Below are 11,353 nucleotides of genomic sequence, written 5' to 3' on the forward strand. Positions count from 1 at the left end.
GTATACAGACATTACGTGTTAACAAAACAAACATTACTGTGTAGTCTGTTTAAATACATTATTAAATGTAAAAATACAGTGTTTATGGACTGCTCTTAATTGAAAACTACAGCATATCCACATAATTATACATATATATATATACACATATATATATATATATATATATATATATATATATATATATATAATGTGTGTGTGTGTGTCTGTGTGTGTGTGTGTGTGAGTGTGTGATTCCCAAGTGTTTTCTAATAGCCAGCAAATGCTCACATACCATATGTTAAATTCAAATAATGGGTTATAGGTGTTTTATTCTAATAAGCAGCTGTCCTGTCCTTTTCAGAACCAAGGACAACCCCATACTGATCTCGCACCTTGTACAGCAGGGGGTCCGATTCAAGTTAATCACCTTTTAATATCACTGACTAACCCACACTGTATTTGTACATTGTGTACAGGGGTTGAATATCATACATTATTTGCTCTAAGGCCTTTTATGCATTTATAAAATGTCTTTTTCCTAAAAATTTGAACAAAACATAATATATTTAAGTTTAATTAGTTGTTCCTGTCAATTTCACTTGTATATTTAAATGAAAAGTTAGTCAGCTTTCCTTATATAATTGTCCTGTGTCAACTAATAAAGCGAGATCGGACTAGTTTAATTATTACATAATCTTATCTGATTGTAAATATGAAACCAAATGTATTTTATGAGCTGTTTAAACCAACATGAAATGTATAATTTAGATTTTGTATAATTAATTTTCTACTTTTGTGTAAATACATAGTTATAATGTATTCCCAGTTTATTTAAATGTGAAGCTTAATTGGGTTTTCCCAGACACTCAGGAGCCAGGACTTAACTTATTCACATGAGGCGTGAAACCTCAATAGCTCCTCCATTAGCCATTATTATTTGCAATGATCTTATATGTACCTCCTCTTTGATGCTTCTTTGCAGGTGCACATTTCTCCAAGGAAGCGGTCCATACAAAGAGTTGCTGCAGACCTGCAAGGCTTACTATGACATGTCCAAAGAATCTCTACAGCCAAAAGCAAAGCGTTTTAAGAAAAGTTTTCTAGAAGATATGGAAGAGTCAGATTCATTCTCACTGCCCCGTCAGTTGCTTTCCTCTTCTCTGATCTGTAAATTGCTTTACCAACTTAACAGTCAGAATTAAAAACAGAACATGAACAGACAATATAAAACCAGTTGGCAAGGCATTGATTAACATCAAGTGTTGAATAAAATAACTGTTAGATCATGATATCATGCTCAGACAACCTGACTCAACTGTTTGTTCTGTGCTTCAGTTTCGGAGAGTAGCAGGAAATCTATCAGAGGGACTCTCCCTCGGGGAAGAAGATAGCAAGGTACTCATCAAGAATGCAAACACATGTACAAACTGAAGAAAACTTTCAATAAGAACAAGTACTTGGGTGCTTCTGAGGGACTGAAAGTGGTAGCAAAATTATATCTTTCTGAAACTCAAGGCATATTTTAGTTTTCAATGTTTAAAATGAACTAACTAACGAAGTAAACAAGTACACAAATGAATACATATATAAATAAATACATAAACAAATAGTGTATATAAAGAGTATATAAATAAATACAATTTTAAATACAACTATTTAAAATATTGATAATTCAATTTCCATTATTTCTGGAACTCAACATTTGGGTCATATTCACAGGGCTTTTACCACTATTTTATTTACTATTTATAACTCCAGTCAGACAGAACTCCACACAGGGTGAAAGTTGACAACAAACTTAATATTTTGGCAATTTTTTATTTTATTTTTGGAAGGCATATTTAGTTCATAAAAAGGTGTTTTACAAAGTGGGGATGTCCCCACAACTTCGTTTTTTTCAGGAATTACTATCTTGGTGGGGACATTTCCTCAAATGTTGTCCCCACATTGACATTAATAACCCCCCCCCCCCCCCCCCCCCCCCCCCCCACACACACACACACACACATATATGCATAATGAAGAAAAGTTTGTGTTGATTGTGGTAAAAGCTTTGGAAATATGGTCGTAACTGTCCACAAATGTTGTTTAAAGACTTGAATTACATATATTGAGGATTTTGTATTTAATTATTTAATATACCATTTTTAGGCTGTTGCCTCCAACTTTGACAGTTTACTGTTAACTTGGCTGATTTTACAGCATTGTTTTTTGATGACATGAAGATCTGGCTGCAATTCAAAATATGTTTGCGTACATGTGGTCAATGCTTGCCTACCATATTGAGACCACTGTATCAAAATAATTCCAGTGTTGACTAACGTGCATTGTGTGGGTTTTATGTTTGTATTTTATTTGCCCTCACTAGCAAATAGCTTTGGATTACAATTTCCTTTTTTTAAGTTAAGGTTTTGACTGTGAGTTCAGGAGGATGTAGTTATTCTAGGACTAGATTAACAACACATTCTGATTAAAAACCCACTTTAGGCTGGTTTCACAGACTCAGATTAGCACTAATCTTGGAATACTTTACTTGATAACATTAGATTAGTGCTAACCAGGTGTCTTATCTAGCCTGTGTACCATACAGATATGGTATAAGGTTTGCATCACCTAGAATGTTATGATTGAGACTTTTTGTTTTAAACTATATGAACATAAGTTAGAACTTTTATTTAACATCATGTAATCAAAGAAACTGCAAAATAATATTGATAAAGTTCACCAGAAGCCATAATAGTAGGACAGTATTTCATGTTAGATTTTGTAATGTCACATTTTACTTCTTTTTTGTATAAGTTTTTTGTTAAGTATATGGAAGACTTCAAAGCAGTATGTAATTCAATATGTTAAGGTAAAATTATTCAGCAGGTTTTATTCAACTTTATGAAGCAAATGTGTTAATTCTATAGGGTGATTCAAAACTTTATCTATTTCAGACAACAACACGAATAGCAGCTCTTGGACTCGTTTGGCACACACTATACATTAGCACACAATATTTGCTAACTGAAACGCGAATTCTTTTAAGTTTAGAGGAAGGGTAACTGGTTATATTAACAATACATCGTTCCTAAGTGTGGCTTTGTATTGATTATACTGTATGGTCTAGTATCGCCGTGTAAAAAAAAAAAGAATAAATAAAAAAATAATAATAATAAAAAATCCACAACTGCAGCAGTAAACATGACCTTTTATAAAATGTTGATTTTACCGTAACAGTAAATCAATAAATAAATAAATAAAAAGAAAGAAACTTAAAAAGAAATTCTAAGTGGGATATGTAAGGTCAGTGGTTCTCTAATGACCATACATTTCATCAAGGTACAGGCGATTTAAGTATGTTTGGAATATCCCCCAAAAAATGAAATTAAAATTAAATAATAAAAAAGATAGATTTAACGACTTAAAAAAACAAAACAAACAAACAAACAAACAAACAAACAAACAAAAAAACACAGACACAGCACCCCATTCTACACAGTGTTACCCTCGGCAATTGGGAGGCTTACAGCAATGACGAAACAGCAACCTAAAGCTTCAAAGTGATTAATAAGTACGTATACCACTTAATATCTTAATAACGATGTTCCATTTATGTGGTGATACGCCTGGAATAGCTGTGGTACATTTTTAGCACTTAGCCGTCCAATGCGCCACGGGAAATACTAACTCACAGCCTAAGAAATATGACTCTGACTATTATATTTAGTTAATGTTGTTTCAAACTTATTTAGAACATTAAATAGTCGGTTCTCCATCGGGGCTAAGATAAAGCCTATATAACATGTCCATTGATGACCTGTTTACTATCCATTAACTTCCCTTTCATCTTCAATGGTCACGTAAAGATAAGGAAACATGTAGACAATAAAAGAACCAGCGGGAAGATCTTCCGATTTCCGTATCTCTTGAGCATTTCGTTCTTTTAGTACTCAGGGGGCAGGCGCCAGTAGGTAATGAATCAGTGTCCACCAAACGTGTTATAATTAGCCAGGTGAAAACCTGCGATTTTGATACCCATCAATGCCAAATTGTAAATGTCTCCTTTGCAAATTACACCCCACCTAACACGTCTTCACCCTTTCACGTGGTGTATACGACTGAAAAGTTGGCTTTAGTGCTTCCTGTAAGCTGGGTGGTTTGTGCACAGCATGCATGCCTTCAGAAACATTATTCCTGTTCTTTAATGCACAAAGCAATGCTAATCAGCTGGCGCAGCTTTAATGGTGGAGCAGACAAGAGGGGTTCAACTGTGAACCTGTTACTTTTGTAAATGTCAGAAAGCAGACTTGAAATGAACATTGGATTCTAATACACAACGAGTGCTATGTTTAAGAAGAAACATGTTACACATGTTAAATTAAACATGTTCATGTTTTGACTGATGATTAGTAAAACAACAGTGAAAGACCTGTGTGTAGCCATAAAGTAGTTTCATATTTTCACTTACATCTAACTTGGTCCCGATAGCAACATAAAGTAATTTATCTTAATATCAAATATGAATAAAGCGCTTATCTCTAGTTTTGTTGAAACACGGTTCTTCTGATCATATTTCTCATTATGCTTAGAGGAGACTAGAAGGCGCCAGCAGTCTAGCAAGCAGTTTCTTCCGTTTCAGAACCTCCTTCATATCAACAGGAATCAAAAACCACCACCCACTGATCTCGCACTTTGTACTGCAGGGGTCCGATTAAAATTAATCACCTGTTAACATCACTGACTTACTCAAGTCGTACATCAGTCGCATTTCATTTAGAGACCGAATTAAATTAGCATATAACTTGTTGGGACTGCATTTTGTTGTGGAATTTATTTTGCTTAGATATGCTATTAAAAACAAAATGCATCTCAGTTAAAATCTATCCATCAATTTAAACGTGCATTTAAAAAAGACTATTTAACATACAATACGTGTATACAAGAATCACTGCGGATGTCATTGTCTTCCTCTATCTGTAAATACTGTTTTTTGTTTGTTTGTTTTTTTGATAATATGTTTTGCGCATTGGTCATATCGTTTTTTTGTCTATCTGCTTTTCGCCATACAAAGAAATACTGATTGAGTTAAGGTATATGATAAGAGTGCGTCCATATTATTATTACCTACGACGTTTGCAAAAATCACATTACGGGATCTTTTTCTAAAATTGTTATTGAAATGTGTCTGCTGTACAAATCTTCATGAACAGAGGATGTCAACATTTTCTTCTTACTTTGGTTCCCATAGACATCGTGGCGCCAGGCATTATCCACTGGAAGCGCGAAAAGCTAAATAGTTGCATCTATTAGTTCTAATTATTTACAATTATCCAGTGTTGATCTCTGCTTTGATGGTTGTTTGCACATGCAAATCTATACAAGTAGAGGGGTCTATATAAAGAGTTGTTTAAGTGGAGGTCTTCAGTACAACTTGGGTTGATACCACGGGTAAGACATACGAGGTTTTGAACCATCTTGATTGAGAACATGACGAAAACGTATTCCGTTGAGTGGCTATCCCAAAGCCATCACGCCACATCAACTAGGCAGGAGTGTACAGGAGAAAACACGGGGACAGCTTTCAAACCTCATATTCCTTGTTTGGTTCAGCCTCGTCCGCCCACATCATACAACAAAGAATCCTTACAACCAAAAGTAAACAAGTTCTTCACAAGTCCGTTCTATACCTCCTCCGTTTTTGGGCTTTGCCTCCGTCTAACAGAGTCGCAGACGAGCTAGAAGAAAGGGTGTTGGACATACATAAATATATAAGATATATATATATATATATATATATATATATATATATATATATATATATATATATATATATATATATATATATATCTGTAAATACAATGTATTTCAAACATTGTAAAAGTCTTAATATCCTGATCCAAAATCCATATTAACTTTATTTTTTCCCCTTTTGTTTAGTTTCAGAAAGCAGCGGAGAGTCATCTGGTTATGAAAGCGAAACTGTTCTTTCAAAAGTGTCATCTCTAGAACTAAAAGATGTAGAAAGTGAACCCAGTGTCATTCGAAGAATTCGAACGAAATTCACATCAGATCAGATTTACAAACTGGAGAAAACCTTCAGTAAACACAAGTACGTTGGTGTTTCTGAAAGAATCAAAGTGGCTGCAAAACTCAATCTCTCTGAAACTCAGGTGAAAACGTGGTTCCAGAACCGAAGAATGAAACTAAAGCGTGAGGTGCAAGATCTGCATCCAGACTTCTTGAATTCTGCTCTAATGCCTCAGATGATGTACCAGCCTGTTTCTTCTCTCCAGCACTTCAACTACCCTGCGCAGCAGCTTGCAGTTCCAACTGACACCACGAAAAACCTGGCAACACACCGTCTATATCCATCCATCAACCATCATGCCTCTATGCGACAAATGGCATTCCCTCAGCAACAACACAACCATATGCTGCTGGCTTCACAATATTATTGAGGACTATTATACATGTTTACAAGTCTACACTTCTCGGACACTGATTTCGCAGAATTAGTATCGTATAAAAGCGAGTGAAAGTGACTTTTGCATGAAGAGTGCATGTTTGTTCACACATGCTGCAATATAAACACAATGCAGTTTTGTATATAGATTTCCACTGTGTGGATTGTGATTTTAGCTTGTTCATAAATTAAGAATGCATGTATGAATATATTTTATTTGTAATCGTCTGAATGAATATGTAATAGTTAATATTTATATGTTCGTGTTGATCATTAAAACTATTTAAACATTCCTGATTTAATTTACCTCATTTTACTTAAGATTTAGTCATATTTAGGGCTATATTTGCACTATTTATTTATTTAAATGCAGGAGCTCTTACACAAATATATCAAACTTTTAATTTGAATATTAACATCCACGTTTTGTTTTCTTTGTGGAAAAAAGAAGCAGATGTTTAATTGTAAAAACTTATGTATAACAGATGATTCGTCAATATGGCCTAATTGTCCAAAAGGTATTTTAACCACTCGAATTAGCCTACATCTTCTCATTGGGATAGATGGATTTAATATAACATTTTCTTTTTAGTTTTGACAATTTGGTGATGATACGAAGGTTTGGCTGTAATTCAATATGTGCGGTCAATACGTATGTAAAACATACCTCTATGTTCAAAATATCACCCCCGACACCGCAAAAGTTTCCTCTTATATTTTATTTACTAGTAATAAATCATTAAACAGACAATGACATGTTTCATTTACTCTGTATTTATGACAAGCAGTATACATAAACGCAATGGTGCTTAGGCAGGTCCAGTGATATCTACAAATAAATTCAACAGTCAAATGGCAATGAAGCTCCTTGAGAAACCCAGACGCAACTCTCATTCTACACAATGCTACCCTCTGCCAACGGGAGGCTTATTCGAGGAACAAAACAGTAACCCAAAGCTTAAAGGTAAGGAGTACGACCTTTTAATACCTTAGCGATGCTAAGATGATGAGATACTGGTTCGTATACATTTTCAGCACCATGACGTCACTGGACAGCAGTCCAATGCGCCGCTGGAACCACGAACTCAAAAATATGCTATTACCATTCAGTTTGTATTGTGTTTGATTTCATACTGAACTCGAAAGCTAAATTAGGCGCTCAATAGGCGCCAAAATAAAGCCTACATACAGCATGCCCGTTAATGAGTTCTTAAACTCATTAACTTCTCTTTCATCTTCAAAAGCCATATAAAGATAAGGAAACACTGCTCTGATTTCCATATCTCTTGAACATTTAAATCATTTTATTCAATTTGGACTTAGGGGACCAGACGCCAACAGATAATGAATCAGTGTTCCCTAAACCTGTTGTAATTAGGCAGGTGAAAGCCTGCGATTTTGATACCCATCAATGCCAAATTGTAAAGGTCTCCATTGCAAATTACACCCCACCTAACACGTCTTTATCCTTTCACGTGGTGTGTACGACTTGGCGTGAGTGCTTCCTATAAAGGGGGTCTCAACTGTGAACCTCCTTAGTTTGTAAATGTCACAAAGCAGCCTGAAACCTGCCACGGGTTATAATAAGGACTGATATAAACATTTTTTTTTATATATGTATATTTAAGAAGAAACATTTTAAAAATGTGTAGAGACGCTGAAGCTAAATAAATGTTATAGGTAACATCTTAGAATCGTGTTTACGACATTGCTAGGCATAATATGTATGTATCCATAAAGTAGTTTTATGGAGTAAGTAGTAATATTTCCATACTGATATATAACTTAGCTTCTATTGCAACAGAATGAAGAGATGCAGATCCATCTGTGCTGAAACACGGTTCTCCATACTTTAAAAGTTCATATTTCCTATTCTGGTGTGAGGCAACTAAATGGGCTTCTTTCCTTTGTTTCAGAACCATATATTCAACAGGAATCAAAGACCACCACCTACCAATCTCACACCTTATATAGTGGGAGCCCACTTAAAGTGAATCCCCGGTTAACCTCACCAATTTGTAACCACTTAAATTGCATAGAGTCCCAATTAAATTAGCATAATATATGTAACTTGCTGGGAATTTGTTCTGTAGAGAATGCATTTTTCTTAAATATCTAAATACAACTAAAATCATCTCAGTTAAAATGTACCGATCAAGATAAATTAAGATTTTGCATTTTTTTTTTTAAATAATACATAAATTGTATGTATTTATTTAATGGATACAATGTGCACAAGAATAACTGCGATTGTATTCGGTTATGAAATGTCTTGCTTAGATACTGTAATAAATATATCTCAGTTAGTATTGAACGGTCAAGGTAAAAAAAAAAATAATAATAAAAAAAAAAAAAAAACAGAGTCGTATTTTTTGTTGTTTTTTTATTCTAAAGAATATTTTAATATATGGTCATGTACAAATAGGCTATTAACAAATCTATTAACAAAAAGTAAAAATGCCGTGTACGCTATATTAAATCGATAAATATACGTTATCATTCTAGACATTGTGGACCACGCCCATAACGCATTTACTGGATGTGTCAAAATCTCAGTTAGCTCCACTATTAGCTCTAATTATTTACAACTTAACTTAAACATAAATTAAGGATTTTAAAAACATTTTCATAGTTCAGTGTCAGTATTAATGCATGCAAGTAATATTATTTTAGCGTTCAATACAATTATTTAAACACAATTGTGTGTGTGTGTGTGTGTGTGTGTGTGTGTGTGTGTGTGTGTGTGTGTGTGTGTGTGTGTGTGTATATATATATATATATATATATATATATATATATATATATATATATATATATATATATATGGATGAAGGCTATATTTGCACCCTGAGCCATTCTATAAAAAGGGCATAATGTTAAAAAATGTTCATTCCTCTAGAGGAAAATATACTTTAAACTTTGACCCATTCGACTCCTGGAGACCACCACTTTCAATTCAAACACGAAATGTCTCGTTTTCAAATCACTCGACAGCATCCAGAGTACAGAAATGTTTACTGATGAGCAACAAAATGGGAATACGTAAATGTAAAGCTGGTACATTCGTATCTCAGAGAAATTGAAGAAACAGATAACGACATAGAACGTCTGTACAGCCAACCGCTCCTCCTCTTTTGACACCCTTCAACAAGAAAGTCGCTATGGAAAGCCATGCCTACAAAAGCACTCAGAATATATGCTGATATTCTGGAAGACGAGACTCTTTTCAAAGCTCATAGAAACAACCAATCAGCAGCGATAGTGCTTCGCTGCAGCTTTTGTCAAAATTCTCTTTTTTTATATTTATTGTCTGTGAACATTAGTTTATGGATAATCTTGTTTGCTTTTAAACAAATTAAATTGTTACAAAACAATTACTATTCTATAGTTCATTCATTTTAATAACGTACAGGGTCTTGTATTGGCGCTAACTGCCTTTTTTTAAATATATTTAGTTTAATATAATTCTAGGAAGTGACATGTCGGCACTGTACTTGCATCCAGAGCGCGTCTGCCAATGAAAATAAAAATACGACTAAAAACAAAACAGTATTCGGTTCAACAGAGACAGTCAGTAGCTTACAAACAAATAAGCTACATGCTCCAGTTCTATCTGTGCAGTTTGAAATTTGAAAGTGATGTTCTCGAGGAATTATCACTTTTTGACGTCACTATTGTTGTATTATGTCTTTTTTTTCGAATAGCTCAGGAAGCAAATATCTCATTCATCCATGTATTGTGTGTACATATATGCACACATTTAATTTTTTTTTTTTTACTATCCCTAACCTCCCCTAAAATGTTTAGATTAGGCTTCATTGTTGATAAATACCAACGAATTTGTAATCACTGTCCAGTCGAACCCTAGTCATCTTTGGATAGCAGCCACATTTTTGTAGCGAGTGTTTATATAAATACGGGGGCAATTACCGACCCGCACAGGTTATTTTGTTCAGCACCGGAATGATTGTGCGACAACTTGCAGGGAGAAACTTCCAGACAGTTTACAATAAATACACAAAGTAACTAACATACAATTATATAGTATAAAAACTGGAGGGTTGCATATTAAAATAAAACAATACAACAATATTAAAAACATAAAAATAAATATACAAAGCACTATTATAAAAAACGGCATAGTAAAAAGTATTGGAGCTTTGCATATTAAAATAAAACAAATAAAAAACACCACTAAAATATAGAAAATAACACAAGAGTACACAGATAAAACGGTTATTATAATCACTTTCTCGTATAGTTAAACTGATGCGATCCTTCTACCATATAGTGATTTAACAGCGCGGGGAAGTTTATAAATGAAGTCCAATGTCTAAAACAAGCGGCTTCGACGAGACAGGAGATTTAAGGATGGACCGAAACGTCAGCGCAGCCTGGAAATTGTGGTAGTTTCGTTACCTAAACAGACCAGCAGCAGCAGCAGCAGAATCAGTTTCTGTTCATCGCTCTTTATAATACTAATACAACTGAAATCAACAGCCTTAAAATCAGCAGCAGCATAAGTTTCTTTGTATCTCTTGCTCCTGTTCTGACGAAACTGATTTTTAAAGCGGTCCCAGACGATCAACTGGTAAATTATTTAATTAGCAGGTAAGCTGAATAAAACGCACATATAAGTGCTCAAAAGAAAACGTGATTAAATATAATAATAATAATAATAATAATAATAATAATAATAATAAATAATAATAATAATAATAATAATAATAATAATAAATAATAATAAAGCGCAACCTTCCGTGTTTCCAGAGCTCACAAACTATCCAGCTCTAGGACTGACATTTAGGGGGACGTTTCCCAAACGCTACTTTGACCCAACCAACATCGTGAAAGCTTCATAAGAACAACTTTTATAAACGGATCAAAACTATAGGTGTTTCCAATAAGGAGTGGTCTGGGGTA

This window comes from Polyodon spathula, chromosome 13 (genome assembly GCF_017654505.1).
Source record: "Polyodon spathula isolate WHYD16114869_AA chromosome 13, ASM1765450v1, whole genome shotgun sequence".
Lineage (NCBI taxonomy): Eukaryota > Metazoa > Chordata > Actinopteri > Acipenseriformes > Polyodontidae > Polyodon > Polyodon spathula.